General features: G+C 30.7%; 1 long non-coding RNA gene across 1 annotated transcript in view; it reads left to right on the top strand.

The window, feature by feature from the left end:
• Positions 819–15,632, top strand: part of LOC109848745 — a 19,492-nt gene continuing 4,678 nt past the window's right edge. The window contains exons 1-3 of the long non-coding RNA XR_002248874.1: positions 819–856; positions 1,063–1,129; positions 14,237–14,430. This is a non-coding gene — a long non-coding RNA (uncharacterized LOC109848745). The remainder of the gene's footprint in view (positions 857–1,062; positions 1,130–14,236; positions 14,431–15,632) is intronic.

Here is a 15,632-nt window from a genome sequence, read left to right as displayed (position 1 = left end):
AAACAAAAAATGAAAACTTTACCACGTGCATTGCACGTGCAATCCAACTAGTAAGAGATAAAAGCATGACTTACAAGATATCGCCTACTATAAATTTTAAAGTAATGTATAATATCTAATACAACCAAGATACTTTAATATAACGAAGATACTTTAAACAACGAAGGTACTTTAATTCTCAAATGTTCATAATCCAAGTTCATTACTCAAAGAAAAAGTTTTCTTAATCATCATTAATAAAATAAATCAAATTATAGCATAACATAAATTTGATCATAAATAAGTCTAAAATCTACAGCCAGTTACAACAATAAAAGCACAGTCCAATAACCCACAACATATGACCACATCCCAAAACGCACGCAATTGTTATCAAGAAAACTAAAAATTTAGTGAAATTCATATCCATATTCGTATATGTATCCGCATCCAAATTCATATATGAATCCATATTTGAGTTTATATCTGAATTCGGACATCTAGACCGCATCCGAAATTTAAACTGATATCCACAATCATATTTGACTGAGAATGCGAAACCGTATCAGCAACAATATCCGTATCAGATCAGTTTCAAGGTTTGGCTAATACGGGTGCAGATCAATCATACATATCTAGACCGTTTTGCACCCCCGGAGGGCACTGTTTGGGTCTTCTTGTCCTGGGCCTTACATCAAGGGTCTAACTAATTGAGACCCAATGTAAGAGGACCGATAGTCAAAAGCTAAGTATAAATGGGCTTTGGGCCTTTTATACCGGGTTTAGATGATTCCGATCCGTCCGAGGATGCGAGACTGCCCTTGGTGCTCGGTAACTTGGTCGAGATTACCGCGACGGTAAACACTCTCATCTCATGGTAAAATTTTAAGCTTCCACTTAATTGCCCTAGATATTTCGTTCCAACTCCTGCATTGTCCTTTGTTTCTTTTAATGTTCTTCTGTTTAATTGTGATTTGCGATCCTAATTTTGTATCATTTCACAAATGGTTAGATGATCGGAGCTAAATTGTAAATATCGATTTTTATTTAAAAGTTGAATCTTGTTTGTCTATTTGATGTTAGGGTTCACCTTTGGAGAAGGAACTTGGAGTAATGGTAAAGTGCTAGCTCGCAATGGGGCTCAACAGCGGTAAATTGATAATTCTTAATTAAGCCTTCCCTTATTTTTAATCCATGTGACTTGGAAGTTAATTTTTATATTTTTTAGTCTAAAACATGTCATCTCTTTCCATAATCAAGTGATCAATCATCATGCATATGTGCACACATACATTCAATGGTTTTTTTATAGGCTGAATTTTAACTCAAATGCTAGAAGTAGTGATCAATTAGATGGAAGAACTGATGGCTTTCAAGGGTTATAGCGAGGATTAAAAAAAAAAGAAAATAAATGAAAAGAAAAGAGCTCCTTAATTGCTAGGGATAGACTTTCTTTGCAATTTAGTTCAAATTCATAATTAATTCTACCATTTTTTTTTCTCCCTTTGAGTCCTAATTTTGGAACTATGTATGATAGTTGTGGCATAGTTGTTGCAACCGAGGATTCCAAATTGGTGGTCAAGAAATAACTTGGAGTGACTATTTCCGATGCCTGTGGAGTTTTATGTGAGTAGAGAATACCCTTGAAGGTGCTAGAAATAAGAATGATAAAATGTATTAGTAAAGATGTACAAAGAGATAGAATAAGAAATGATCCACTCATATAAAGCTAGAAGTTGCTTAAGCCATGTGTAGTGTTGTAAATGACCATAGAGAGATCAATTGACAGAGATAAGAGGGGAATGGTTGGCTTAGATGTGTCCATATATAAGTGATACTATAGCCAATCGTTGCTACATATTGGGGCCATACCTGCATTGAATTCCCCCCACCCCTTAAGAAAAGTTAGATTTTTCACTAGGAAAATGATAGGGGCACACCCCCAACCACACCTCCAACCACATCCCCCTCTCTCATTTGCTACAGTGTATCGGGCCCCACATGAGATTTTAAAAATTTAAAATCTCATGTGGGGCCCGGTGCACTGTAGCAAATGAGAGGGGGTGTGGTTGGAAGTGTGGTTGAGGGTGTGCCCCTAGTGCCACCCTTTTCACTATGCTACTATCTTTTGTAAAATATAATGATGGAGCTACAGTAGATTCACTATGCAACTATCTTTTGTAAAATATAATGATGGAGCTACAGTAGATATATGCGTCAATTTCAATCGTAATGCAGCAATTTGAGAAACTATCATTATCTAACCGGTTAAGTAGGCTAAACCATCACTTTTTTGATGGGTCCATATCTTGTGGTAAATAAGAGAGAAATCTGTCATGATGTTAGTGTATCGGTTAAGATTTAAGAATTTTCAACTTGGATTGGCTGCAATCCATGATTGTTGCCTATTTTTGTTTGTTTTGACCCAATAACAATTACGATGCGTACTTCAAAATTCTCAATTTTCATGAGCTGCCCACAATTTTTGTCAATTTTTATTCTTTTCAACCCAATGACGATTAATTATGCACATTTCAGAGCCACAATGTTCATCCACTTTCGTTCTTTTCGACTCAATGGTAATTAATATGATGACATCATAATTTGCTATTTTCAATGGCGGTAACCCATGATTTTTGTCTGTTTTCTTTCCTATTAGCCTAATGGAAACTACACACCTCAAAATTCAAAATTTTCATGGGCTATAACTCATGATATTTGTCATTTTGGTTTGTTTCAACTCATTGCAATTAATTATGCACAGTCCAAAATTGGTAATTTTGATGGGTTAGAACTCACGATTTTTGCGTATTTCATTCTTTTTGACCAAATAACAACTAAGTTTGTGTATTTCAAAATTTGTAATTTCCATGGATTATAACTCATCAATTTTGTCAATTTTTGTTCGTTCCCATCCAATGACAATTAACTATGCATATTTAAAAACCATGATTATTTTCCATGTTCGTTCATTTCGACCCAATGACAATTATGTACGGATACTTTAAAGTTGGCAATTTCCATGGGGCTTAACTCATGATTTTTCCCCCATTTTTATTTCTTTCGATCTATAGTTATTATGTATGCATATTTCAAAATTTGCAATTTCATGGGAGATAACCCATGGTTTTTGTTCATTTTCGTTCATCTCGACCCAATGATAAATTACTATGCGCAGTTCAAAGTTCCCAATTCAATATGCTACAAGACACATTGTTTGCCCATTTTTGTTTGTTTCGACTAATTGAAAAAATACATGTAAATTCACGGTCCTCATCGGCTATAAATTGTAAATTTTGTCCATTTTCTTTCATATTAACCAAATCACAAGTATGCATATTTTAAAATTCGGAATTTCATGGATTATAACCAATGTTTTTTGTTCATTTTTTTTTGTTCATTTTGACTCCATGACAATCAATTATATGTACTTTAGAATTCATAATTTTTATCTCATAAACCACGATTGTTGTCCATCTTCATTTGTTCGAGCCAATGATAATTAAGTGTGAATATTTAAAATTCACGACTTTTATGGGCTCTAATCCGTAATTTTTGTCCATTTTTGTTTGTTTTGACAAAATGAAACTTTTGTAAGTGCATCTATAATTTGCAATTTCATTAGCGACTCATGGTTTTTGTTTCATTTTTTATTTGCTTCAACCAAACAACAACTAAGTATATGCATACTTCAAATTCATGATTTTCATGAGTTAATAACCCACGATTTTTTTCATTACTGTTCATTTCGATCCAATAATAGTTAAAAATATATGTATTTTAAAATTCGCAATTTTTATGAGCCATAACCCATATAGTTAATATCCATTTTGATTAGAATGAACGAAAACTATAACAATCATGGGTTATAGCACATAAAAATCATAAATTTTGAACTACATGTACTTATTTGTAACAGTATAGTGTACGTGCGTTGCATGTAAATATACTTGTTTAATGTTTATAATTTTTTGGAAAATGAGGAAAATGAACACATATATTCTTAACAGATAATATTAAATTTACATATAATTTTAACCACAAAATATTCATAATCTTATAATATAATATTTATAAAATGCATTCTACCCATTAAGGAACCTTCAAACCATTTCTAGCGTCTGCTGTAGTAGGTTATTAATGAATATAAAAACTCAAATTAATTGTAGTAATCCGCACTTTAAAGAGGGTATAACATAAGAGTGAGGACTTTGAGTTGGAAGTTCAACCAACACATCTCCGTTTCCATGTGTTCTCATCTCTATAAATATTATCTACTTTTACTAGAAGTACTAACTCTCAGGCTACGGCTTGTTCTTATAAAAACTGACAATGACAACAATCGTTTTTGTTTTTGTCTTTTCATACATTACTAGTGTCTACCAGCTATGTTGTTTCCTCAAAAACTTTGTCAACCACCTAATTCATCTTCTTTTTCATTAGAATTTAGCGCTAGTAACGCATACGAGTAAACTTTGTTATTATGATCTTTGTATCTGATTTTTCAAAATAAGATAATGACTTTTCACTCGTTTATCAAGAAAGGATATTCATCTAAAATAATTAATAAATAGCATTTATACAACCAACAGGATGTCACGTTAATATGTCATTGAACAACAAATCTCTTCTTAGGAATAATAATAATAAATATATAAATGTGGGAGCTTGAAGTATTGGATAGGTATTAGTTTGATGTATTATTAGTGACATAATAGATCAAATTGAAATAGATTTATGTTATATATATATATATATATATATATATATATATATCATATATATACAGTATGAGAAGAGTGCGTACGCAACTGATCCGTATGAGAACGCGACTGTATATATATATATATATATATTATAATATATATATATATATATATATATATATATATATATATATATATATATATATATATATATATATATTATATATATATATATATATATATATATATATAAGAGAGAGAGAGAGAGAGAGAGAGAGCAAAACTTGTGTCAGCTTAAGTGGATAGCAAAAAGTTATCCACCAAACTTTGTAGTCACTCATATTACCTAGGAATCCTTGCATGATATGAAAATATTCTTTATATTAATAAATGAGTGGCTAGGAAGTTTAGTGACATCAACTTAAGTTGATAGGAGCCTTATTCTATATATATATAATATAATCATATATATATATATATATATAATATATATATATATATATATATATGATAATTAACTACTAATCGAGACTATTGATTTTAGATTACTTGTTTTACATAAACATGACAAAGTCACAAGGTTGTCAAAAGTGGAATGCAGAGCGAAATGGTGAGGCATTGCTTAGGCTTTTTGGGGCTTTAGCAGCAAAAAACGACAAAAAGCCCTAAGTAAAAAGCAGTCCAACTTATATACATATAAATATGTTAGAGGAGAGGATTGCGAGGAGTAAGTGGCTTTAATTGGAGGAGCTGGAGGAGCTTCGACTGGAGATGGTGATGTTAATGGTGAGCTTTGACTATAGATGGGGCTTCAATGAGCAGCTCAAGAGAAGATGATATCATGATGATGAAGGCGGAGCTTGTTGGAAAGGATTTGGAGGCAAATTTTGTGGCAGAGCGCGATAGTGTTGGCCAGAGGTAGTGGACTAGGTTGCTAGAGCAAGAGTTAGGTTAGGGTCTATTTTCATTTTGAGTTGTAGAAGCGGAGAGGGGAGAGAGAGAGAAGCATAGAGTTTTTACCTAAGAAAATGGGTCAGGATCGGATTTTACTGTAGGATATAATATAAACTCATTTTGTTTTTTCAAAGTATTATTAAGCCTTTTTAGTGTTTTAAGCGCTTCACAATGCTTTTACAAGTTTCTATCACATTTTTTAGCAGAAAGCACCACGCCCGTTTTCATTGGCCGCTTTTGATGAAAGCAAAGCAGTGAGACATTGCTTCCATGTCTACATTGTGTACTACTCTGGAACATTAAGTGTCTAAGAGAAGCAATTCATGTGTTGTCAGTTATTATACTACCTAGGTCCATATAATCAGTATTTCCTCTTTCTCTAAATAATTGCAAGATGCTCTATTAATAATTTACAAGTGTCGGTTTCTTCATGAAAAATGAAAAACACTATCTTGACATAATTACCTTTTTATTTGTACTTAAGGACATAATTATCCTAACCCTGTTATCTTCCAACACATGTCAAACTATGTTACTATGTCATCGTAATAGCATTATTGCATATAGTAATAAACCAAGGGTGCTTTGGTGAATATATACGTAAGTTGGTGGGTATTTCAGGAAAAAGTTTTAACATAGGGCACATTGAAACATTAAGTGTCTAAGAGAATCAATTCATTCTTTGCCGATTATAATACTATCTAGGTCCACATAATTAGCGTTTTCTCTTTCTCTAAGTAATTGCAAGATGATCTATTAATAATTTGTCTTCATGAAAAATGAACTACCTTGTATTGACATAATTATCTTTTTATTAGTACTTTAGGATATAATTATTCTAACCCTACTATCTTCCACCACATGTTACACTATGTTACTATGTCACCCTAATAATATTATTGCATATAATAATAAAATTAAGGGTACTTTGGTGAATATACATGTAAGTTTGAGAGCATTTCGGAAAAAAAAAGTTCTAACATAGGACACACTTTTAGAATAATATTAGATTTGGAACATTAAGCGCCTGTTTGGCAAATCTCTCCAAACTGGGCTAGCGGTTTTATTTTTTAACCAGGCCCAAATTAAATCAGGTAGGGTCTGGTTCAATTCTAGCCTGGTTAAAGGCCTTCAAAATGAACTAAAAATAGTTGGGCCAGCTCTGGTTTAACTTTTCTCAATCACAAAAAGATACTAAATTTGACCAGGTTTGAACCTGACTTAGTTTTAGTAGTTTGCCAAACAAGGCCTAAGTGTTTAAGAGAATTAATTCATTCTTCGCCAATTACAATACTACCTAGGTCTACATAATATACATTTTCTCTTTCTCTAAGTAATTGTAAGATGATCTATTAGTAGTTTGCAAGTGTCGGTTTCTTCATGAAAAATGAATCCTGTCTTGACATAAGTATCTTTTTATTGGACATCAGAACATAATTACGTCAACCTTATTGTCTTCCAACACATATTACGCTATGTTACTCTGTCACCCTAATAACATTATTGCATATAGTAATAAAACCAACTTTGCTTTGGTGAATATACATGTAAGTTGGAGGGCATTTCAGGAAAAAAAGTTTTAACATAGGTCACACTTTTAGAATAATATTAGATTTAGTCTAAGTGAATGAAAATTGACTAAAATCATAGATTACAGTTCATGAAAATGGTAGATTTGATGTACTCATACTTAATTTTTGTTTGGTGGAAACTAGCACAAATTGTAAAAACCGTAGGTTATATAGCATTATAGCCTATGAAAATCATGAATTTTAAACTATGCGTACTTAATTGTCATTCAAAATGAACAAAATTGAACAAAAATCATGGGTATGAAAATCATGAATTTTGAACTAATCGTAGTTAATTGCCGCTTGGTCAAAATGAACAAAATTTGATTAAAATCGTGGGTCATAGCATACAAAAATCACAAGTTTTAATGTAAACAAAATTTTCGTTTGGTTGAAACAAAAAAGGAAAAAATCTTGGGTCATAGCACATGAAAACCATGTATTTTGAGCTATGTGGATTTAATTGTCATTTGGTCGAATTGAACGAAATTTAATGAAAATGAGCTATATAGTCCATGAAAATTACAACTATTGATGTGCGCATAGTTAATATCCATTTGGTTGAAACGAACAAAAATGGCAAAAATTATGGGTTATATAGCACATGAAAATAATTACTCTTGAACTACATATACATAATTGTCATATAAATGAAATTAACAAAAAAACTAAAATCGTGGGTTATAGTCTATGAATATTATAAATTTTTATGTAATCATACTTAATTTCCATTTGGTGGCAACCAGTACTGATAGTACTTGCAAACATTGTGGATTATATAGCTCATAAAATCATGAATTTTGAATTGTGCATACTTAATTGTTATTTAGTCGAAATAAATAAAATTTAACAAAAATCATGGGTTATAACCCATGAAAATCACAAATATGATGTACAAGCATTTAATTTTCATTCGGTCAAAATGAAAAAAATTACAAGAAACATATGTTACAGTCCATGAAATCATCAAGTTTCATTTGATTAAAACGAATGAAAATTTTCAAAAATACTTAGTTATGGCTCATAAAAATAGCAAATATTGATATGCACAGTTAATTTCCATTTGGTTGAAACGAAAAAGGGCAAAAATTAATGGTTCATGCCCATAAAATAAAATTTGAACTCGTCTAATTGTCATTTGGATGAAATGAACGATTCCATTTTGTGAGGACTAGGACAAATTGTAAAATAATAAGTTATAGCCCATGAAAATTATGAATTTTGAACTACGGATGCTTAATTGCTATTTTGTCGAAATGAACAAAATTCAACAAAATCACGGGTTAGCCCATGAAAATTGCAAATTTTGATATACACATACCTATTTTCCATTCAGTTGAAATGAGCAAAATTGCAAAATTCTTCGGTTATGCTCATGAAGATCATAAATTTGAATTATGCGTACTTAATTGCATTTGGTCAAGATGAACAAAATTTGGACGAAATTTGTATGTTATAACTTATGAAAATTATCAATTTTGAACTATGCATACTTAATTGTCATTTGGTCAAAATGAACGGAATTTGACAAAATCATGGGTAGCCCATGAAAATCGCTATTATGATGTAACATACTTAAGTTTCATTCAGTCGAGATGAAGAAAAAAATTGCAAACTTTGTGGGTTATAGCCCATGAAATCCATTCAAAATGAATAAATTTTGACAAAAATCTTGGGTTATAGCTCATGAATATTTTAATTTTTGACAGGAGATTTGACAAAAATAATGGATTATAGCCCATGAACATCTCAGATTTTGACACATACTTAATTTCTATTCAGTTGAAACGAACACAAATTGCAAAAATCATGGGTTATAACCTATGAAATCATGAATTTTGAACCATACATAGTAAATTGTCATTTGGTCTAAATGAATAAATTTGAGAAAAAACACGGGTTACAAACCATAAAAATCATAAATTTTTATGTACTATACTCCATTTCCATTTAGTAGAAGCAAGCACATATTGCAAAATTTGTGGGTTATAGCCCATGAAAATCATGAATTTTTAACTGTATACTTAATTATCATTTGGTCGTAATGAAAGAAACTTATCATGAATTATGAATTAGGCATACTTAATTGCCATTTGGTCGAAATATAAAATTTAACAAAAATCATGGGTTATAATTGCAAATTTTGATGTATGCATAATTAATGTACGTTTTGTCAAAACGAACAAAAGTTATAAAAATAGTGGGTTATATCACTTGAAAATCATGGATATTGAACTATATGTACTCAATTATCATTGGTCAAAATGAATGAAAATGATTCAAATCGTGGGTCATAACTCATAAAAATCTCAAATTTTTATATATACTTAAATTCTATTTGGTCGAAATGAACAAAAATTGCATTAATCGTCGGTTGTAGGACATGAAATTCTTGAGTTTTGAATTATACATACTTAATTGCCATTTGGACGAAATGGACGAAATTTGACAAAAATCATGTGTTATAGCCTATAAAAATCACAAATATTGATATACATATAGTTAATGTTCATTTTGTCAAAACGAATAAAAATTAAAAAAATCATGGGTTATATAGCTCATGAAAATCATGAATTTTGACAAAAATCATGAATTTTGACCTACATGTAACTAATTGTAATTTGGTCGAAAATGAATGAAATTTGATTAAAATGTGGGTTATAGCACATGAAATCATAAATTTTTATATGCTTATACTTAATCTCTATTTGGTTTAAACTAGCACTAATTGCAAAAAACGTGGTTTATTTAGACCATGAAAATCATGCATGTTGAATTATGCGTACTTAATTGCCATTTCGTTGAAGAAAATAACATTTGATAGAAATCATGCGTTATATAGCCCATGAAAATCATAATTTTTGAAGTATGTGTATTTAATTATCATTTGGACGAAATAAACGAAATTTGACAAAATCGTGGTTACAACCCATAAAAATCACAAAAAAGAATAAATTTTGACAAAAATCATGGTTTGTAGGACATGAAACTCATTAATTTTGAAATATACGCACTTAATTGCCATTTGGACGAAAAAATTAAGATTTGACAAAAATCGTGAGTTATAGCCCATGAAAATCACAAATATTGATGTATATATAGTTAATAGCCTAAGTTGTATGGAAACGGGTACGGGTACTGGTACAGGTGCGGGTGCAGGTACAGGACACGAAAAAACTGTAAAATGTAGGGTACGAGGACACGACTACATATATATATTGAATTAATACTGTACATAAGATAAATTTTTTCCCCTTCATGTGTCATTAGAATTAAAATTCCGATCACATTTTTGAGTTTTTTTATCATATTGATTATCGTGAATTGTAAACTACTCATTTTTTTTACTAGACATCTAAACAACCCATTAACTACATAGTTTTAAACTTGGGTATGGACTGAAACGAATCCGACCCGTATCTCATTAGTTTCAAAAGACGGATGTGAAATGTAAGATTTACGTCTAAGAAGTCTTTGACAAGTGTTTTAAATTAACACATATCGTATAATTGAGTACATGTTGTAATAAATGCATGCATATATTCAAGAAGTGTTCATGAAGTTGGGGTACGGGAAAGTGTCGGGTACGTGTCCGGTACGGGTAAGGCTTCATTGTAGAAGTACCCGGGTAACATAGTTAATATCCATTTTGTCAAAACGAACAAAATTGCAAAAATTATGGCTATAGCCTATGAAAATCATGAATTTTGATTGACATGTACTTAATTGTGATTTGGTCGAAATGAACGAAAATTGACAAATTGTGGGTTATAGCCTATGAAAATCATAAATTTTTATGTGCTCATACTCAGGGCGTATTTAGCAACTGGAAAGTAAATAGAAAGTACTAATGTAGAAAGTACTTTCTCTCCACTTTCGATTAGCAAACATTGTTTGGCAATCGGAAAGTGAAAATATGAAAAATTGAGGTGGAGCTGACATGACATTAGTTTTCTTTGTATATATATTTGGTCTATATGGAAATTGATTAATTCTCTAAATAATTTATGAAAAAGAAATATCACTGTGCATATCCAAAGTTTTACATGATTAAAATCTTAGCTACACTTAACCATCTTCAAGTTTTAACTAGGTTCACGGTCATTTTGTTTAACCACTGCACAACTGGTGATTTTGGCATTCAATTACTTATACGCATGAAGTATTCAAGAAGTATATTAGACATACTCAGATGATTATTTCAAAAACATAAATTTTGCAATTTATAAATTGTTCAACGGCCAGGACATATTCAACATTGACACAAGTTAGATAAATATAAGATTTGAATTATTTTTTTTCCTTTATATAATCCGAAGATACCTACCAATTGCTAACAATAAAGCAAAAACGTTTTCCTCCGTCAATAAATTAAAAAAAGTATGTAATTGACATTTCTCAATTTATGATTAGTATATAGTCAATATTATTTTAATGCTTTCCTAGTGCTTCAATGGTGTTTTAATTGATCTAATATTGTAAATTAAATTTGTGTTATCTAAATGTAAGAGCATGGCTTGTCAACTTATAGATCACAACCAAAAGTCATAAATATGTTTAGGAAGGTGTATATCGATACAAATCATGTATAAGAAGACTTTCTGTTTACTTTCCAATCACTTCACCAAGTGCCAAACAAAGAAAAAAATAGAAAGTGGAGCGTCTTTCCATTATTTGGTCCACTTTCTATTTACTTTCCGATTGCCAAACATGCTCTTAATTTCTATTTGGTTTAACCTAGCACCAATTGCAAAAATCGAGTTTAGCCCATGAAAATCAAGAATTCTGAACTATGTATACTTAATTGCCTTTGGTTGAAATGTTAAAAATTCTACAAAAGTCATGTGTTATAGCTCATGAATCATAGCCCATAAAAATCATAATTTTTGAACGATGTGTACTTAATTGTCATTTGATTAAAAGGAACGAAATTTAACAAAATCCTAGGTTATAGCCCTTAAAAATCATGAATTTGAACTATGCATACTTAGTTGACATTTGGTTGTAAATGAATGAAATTTAACAAAAATCACGGGTGCCCATGAATATCGCATATTTAGATGTACACATAGTTAGTTTCTATCTAGTCAAAACGAACAAAAATTACAAAAATCATGGATTCCCATGAAAGTCATGTATTTTGAACTATGTGTAATTAATTACCATTTTGTCAAAATAAGTGCAATTTGGAAAAAAATCGTGGGTTATATAGCCCATAAAAATCACAAACATAAATGTCCACTTAGTTAATGTACATTTGGTCGAAACGAACAAAAATGACAAAAATTATGGATTATATATAGCCCATGAAAATAATGACTTTTGAACTACATGTAATTAGTTCATTTGGATGTAGTGGATGAAAATACTAAAATCATGGATTATAGCCCATGAACATCGTAAATTTTTGTGTAATCGTAAATAATTTTCATTTGGTGGAAACCAACACAAATTACAAAATTGTCGGTTATATACCATGAAAATTATGAATTTTGAACTACGTGTAGTTAATTGCCATTTGGTTAAAATAAAGAATATTTGACAAAAATCATGGATTATAGCCCATGAAAATCACAAACTTTGATGTACACATGTATTTGCATTCAGTCGAAACAAAGAAAAGTTGCAAATTTCGTGGGTTATAGTCCATAAAAATCATGAATTTTGAACTATGCATATTTAATTGTTATTTGGTCAAAATAAATAAAATTGGATAAAATGTGTGGGTTATAGCCCATAAAATGAACTATGCGTACTTGATTGCTATTTGGTCAAAATGAACGAAGTTTAACAAAAATCATGAGTTAGCCCATGACCATCACAAATTTTGATATAAATATTCTTAATCTTCATTCAATCGAAACTTACAAAAATTGCAAAATTCATGGGTTATATCCCATGAAAATTAAGAATTTTGAATTTTGCGTGCTTAACTGCCATTTTTCAAAATGAATGAAATTTGACAAAAATCGTGGGTTATATAGCCCCTATTTTTGTTCACTTCGACCCAATGAGAATTGAGTATGAATACTTCACTATTATTTGCAATTTCTACGGGTTGTAACCCACAAGTCGTCCATTTTTGTTTGTTTTGATCCCATGAAACTTAATCAAAAATATTTTAAAATTTGCGATTCATGGGTTATATAACCAACGTTTTTTTGTTCATTTTTGTTTGTTTCGACCTAATGTCGATTAAGTGTGCATATTTTAAAATTCACAATTTGCATGAGTTAGCTCACAACTCTCTCATTTTCAGTCATTTCGACCTGACGACAATTAAGTACGCTAATTTCAAAACCACGATTTCTTGTTCGTTTTCATTCATTGTGACCCCAATGATGATTAATTTTATGTATTTCAAATTTGTGATTTTCATAGGCTATAATCTACTATTTTAATACAATTTCATTCCTTCTAATCTAGTAGAAATTAAGTACACGTATTCAAAGTTCGCGATTTCATGGGCACATAATTTTTGTTCATTTTTATCTGCATTGACCAATTAGCAATTAAGTACATGTACTTCAAAATTGACAGTTTCAATGAGCTATAACCCACGTTTTTGGCTATTTTGTTCTTTTCGAATAAACAACAATTAAGTATGGTTATTGTAAATTGTTTGACTTTTATGGGTTCTAACCCATGATTTTTATCTTATTGTCGTTTGTTTCGACCCAATGTGTATTTTAAAATTTGAGATTTCAGGGGGTATAATTGATGATTTTTTTCCTTAAAATTTTGATCGTTTCGATCCAATGACAATTAAGTACGCGTGTTGTGATTTTCATGGGCTATAATCCATGATTTTTTTTCCATTTTCGTTTGTAAATTTTTGCTCCCACCCAATGGCAATTAAGTACACGATTTTAAAATCACGATGTTTGTACGTTTTCATTTGTTTCGATTCAATGATAATTGAATATGGATGTTTCAAAGTTCACAATTTAATTGGCTCTAACCACATTATTCATCTAATGTTTATCATTTTTGCCATGGAAGTAATTTACCAGTATTTTTTGCTAGTGTATTTTACCTGTCTTCGGCTTTATAGCTCCGCTGTGTTGGCCTTGTTGTCTTGGGCCTCACATGAAGAAGCTAACTAATTGAGAACCTAATATAGAGGCCCAATAGTGCAAAGTTAAATAGTGAGAGCATGAAATCTGCGCCTTTTTGCTTGGTGACTGAGATGTGATCAAGGTGGCTGTAAAACTCTCCAGGTAAAATAAAGTTCCATTTACCATTTTCCTTTTAATAATCTCTTCATTCTCTTTTTCCTTATAAAACCACGTCTTTTTGCCCTAACGATTCTGTTCCAATTCCTGCATTTCGTTTTGTTTTCTTACTGTTCTTCTGTTTAATTGGTTTTGTTGTCCTAAATTTATCATTTTCGACAATTTATTAGTTAATTGCAGCTAAAATTATTGTAGTAATATCAGTTAGAAGAAGAATCTTTTTGTCTAATCTGTGATGAAATTGGGTTTTACTTTTGGAGAAGAAACTTGGAGTATTGATGAAGTGCTAGCTTGCAATGGGGCTAAATAGTGGCAGTCTATTTAATTATCAATTAGATATGAGTTTATGGAAATTCTCTCTAAATCTTAAATCTGAATAAGATGGAAGTTGCTGCTTAAGAATTAAACAAATAAAAATTAATGGAAGTCTGTTCCTGAATTTAATCTAAAATTTATCTTGTTCTTGTTTTTGTTGTTGAAACCAGAACTATCTTACGTGGGTACTTCTATGATTAAGCCATACCCGTACTAGGTAAGTCTGCGACACTTTGTTGTACCCAAACTACATGAACACTTCTTGAATATGTGCATACATTTATTATAGCATGTACTCAATTATACAACATATGTTTTAATTTAAAACACTTGACAAACACTTCTTGGACATAAAACTTTCACTTCACATCCGTTTCTTGAAACTAGTTAGATATGGGTTGGGTGTCTAGTTAGAAAATGAGTAGTTTGCACTTTATAATAACCGATATGATAAAAGAAACTTGAAAATGTGATAGAAATTTTAATTCTAATGACATATAAAGGGGGAAAAATGATCTCATGTACATTATATATACATATATATATAGAGAGAGAGAGAGAGGGTATGCTTGGTATCAAGCATAAGTTTTTGTGCTTGGTAATAAGGTGGTATATTCCCTTCCACTCATTGAAATCAGGGTCCACATTCACATGGGTTAGAGAGTGGTTGAGAATTGGAATGAGTGGATGTGAATATGACACTTCACTACCAAGCACAAAATTTGTGCTTGGTACCAAGCATACCCATTTTTCTCATATATATATATATATATATATATATATATATATATATATATATATATATACACGTACACGTATATATATATATATATATATATATATATATATATATATATATATATATATATATA

Source organism: Asparagus officinalis, chromosome 7, assembly GCF_001876935.1.
Source record: "Asparagus officinalis chromosome 7, Aspof.V1, whole genome shotgun sequence".
In the NCBI taxonomy this organism is placed as follows: domain Eukaryota; kingdom Viridiplantae; phylum Streptophyta; class Magnoliopsida; order Asparagales; family Asparagaceae; genus Asparagus; species Asparagus officinalis.
The sequence above is the reverse complement of the archived record's forward strand: the minus strand, read 5'-3'. Positions and strand labels throughout refer to the sequence as shown.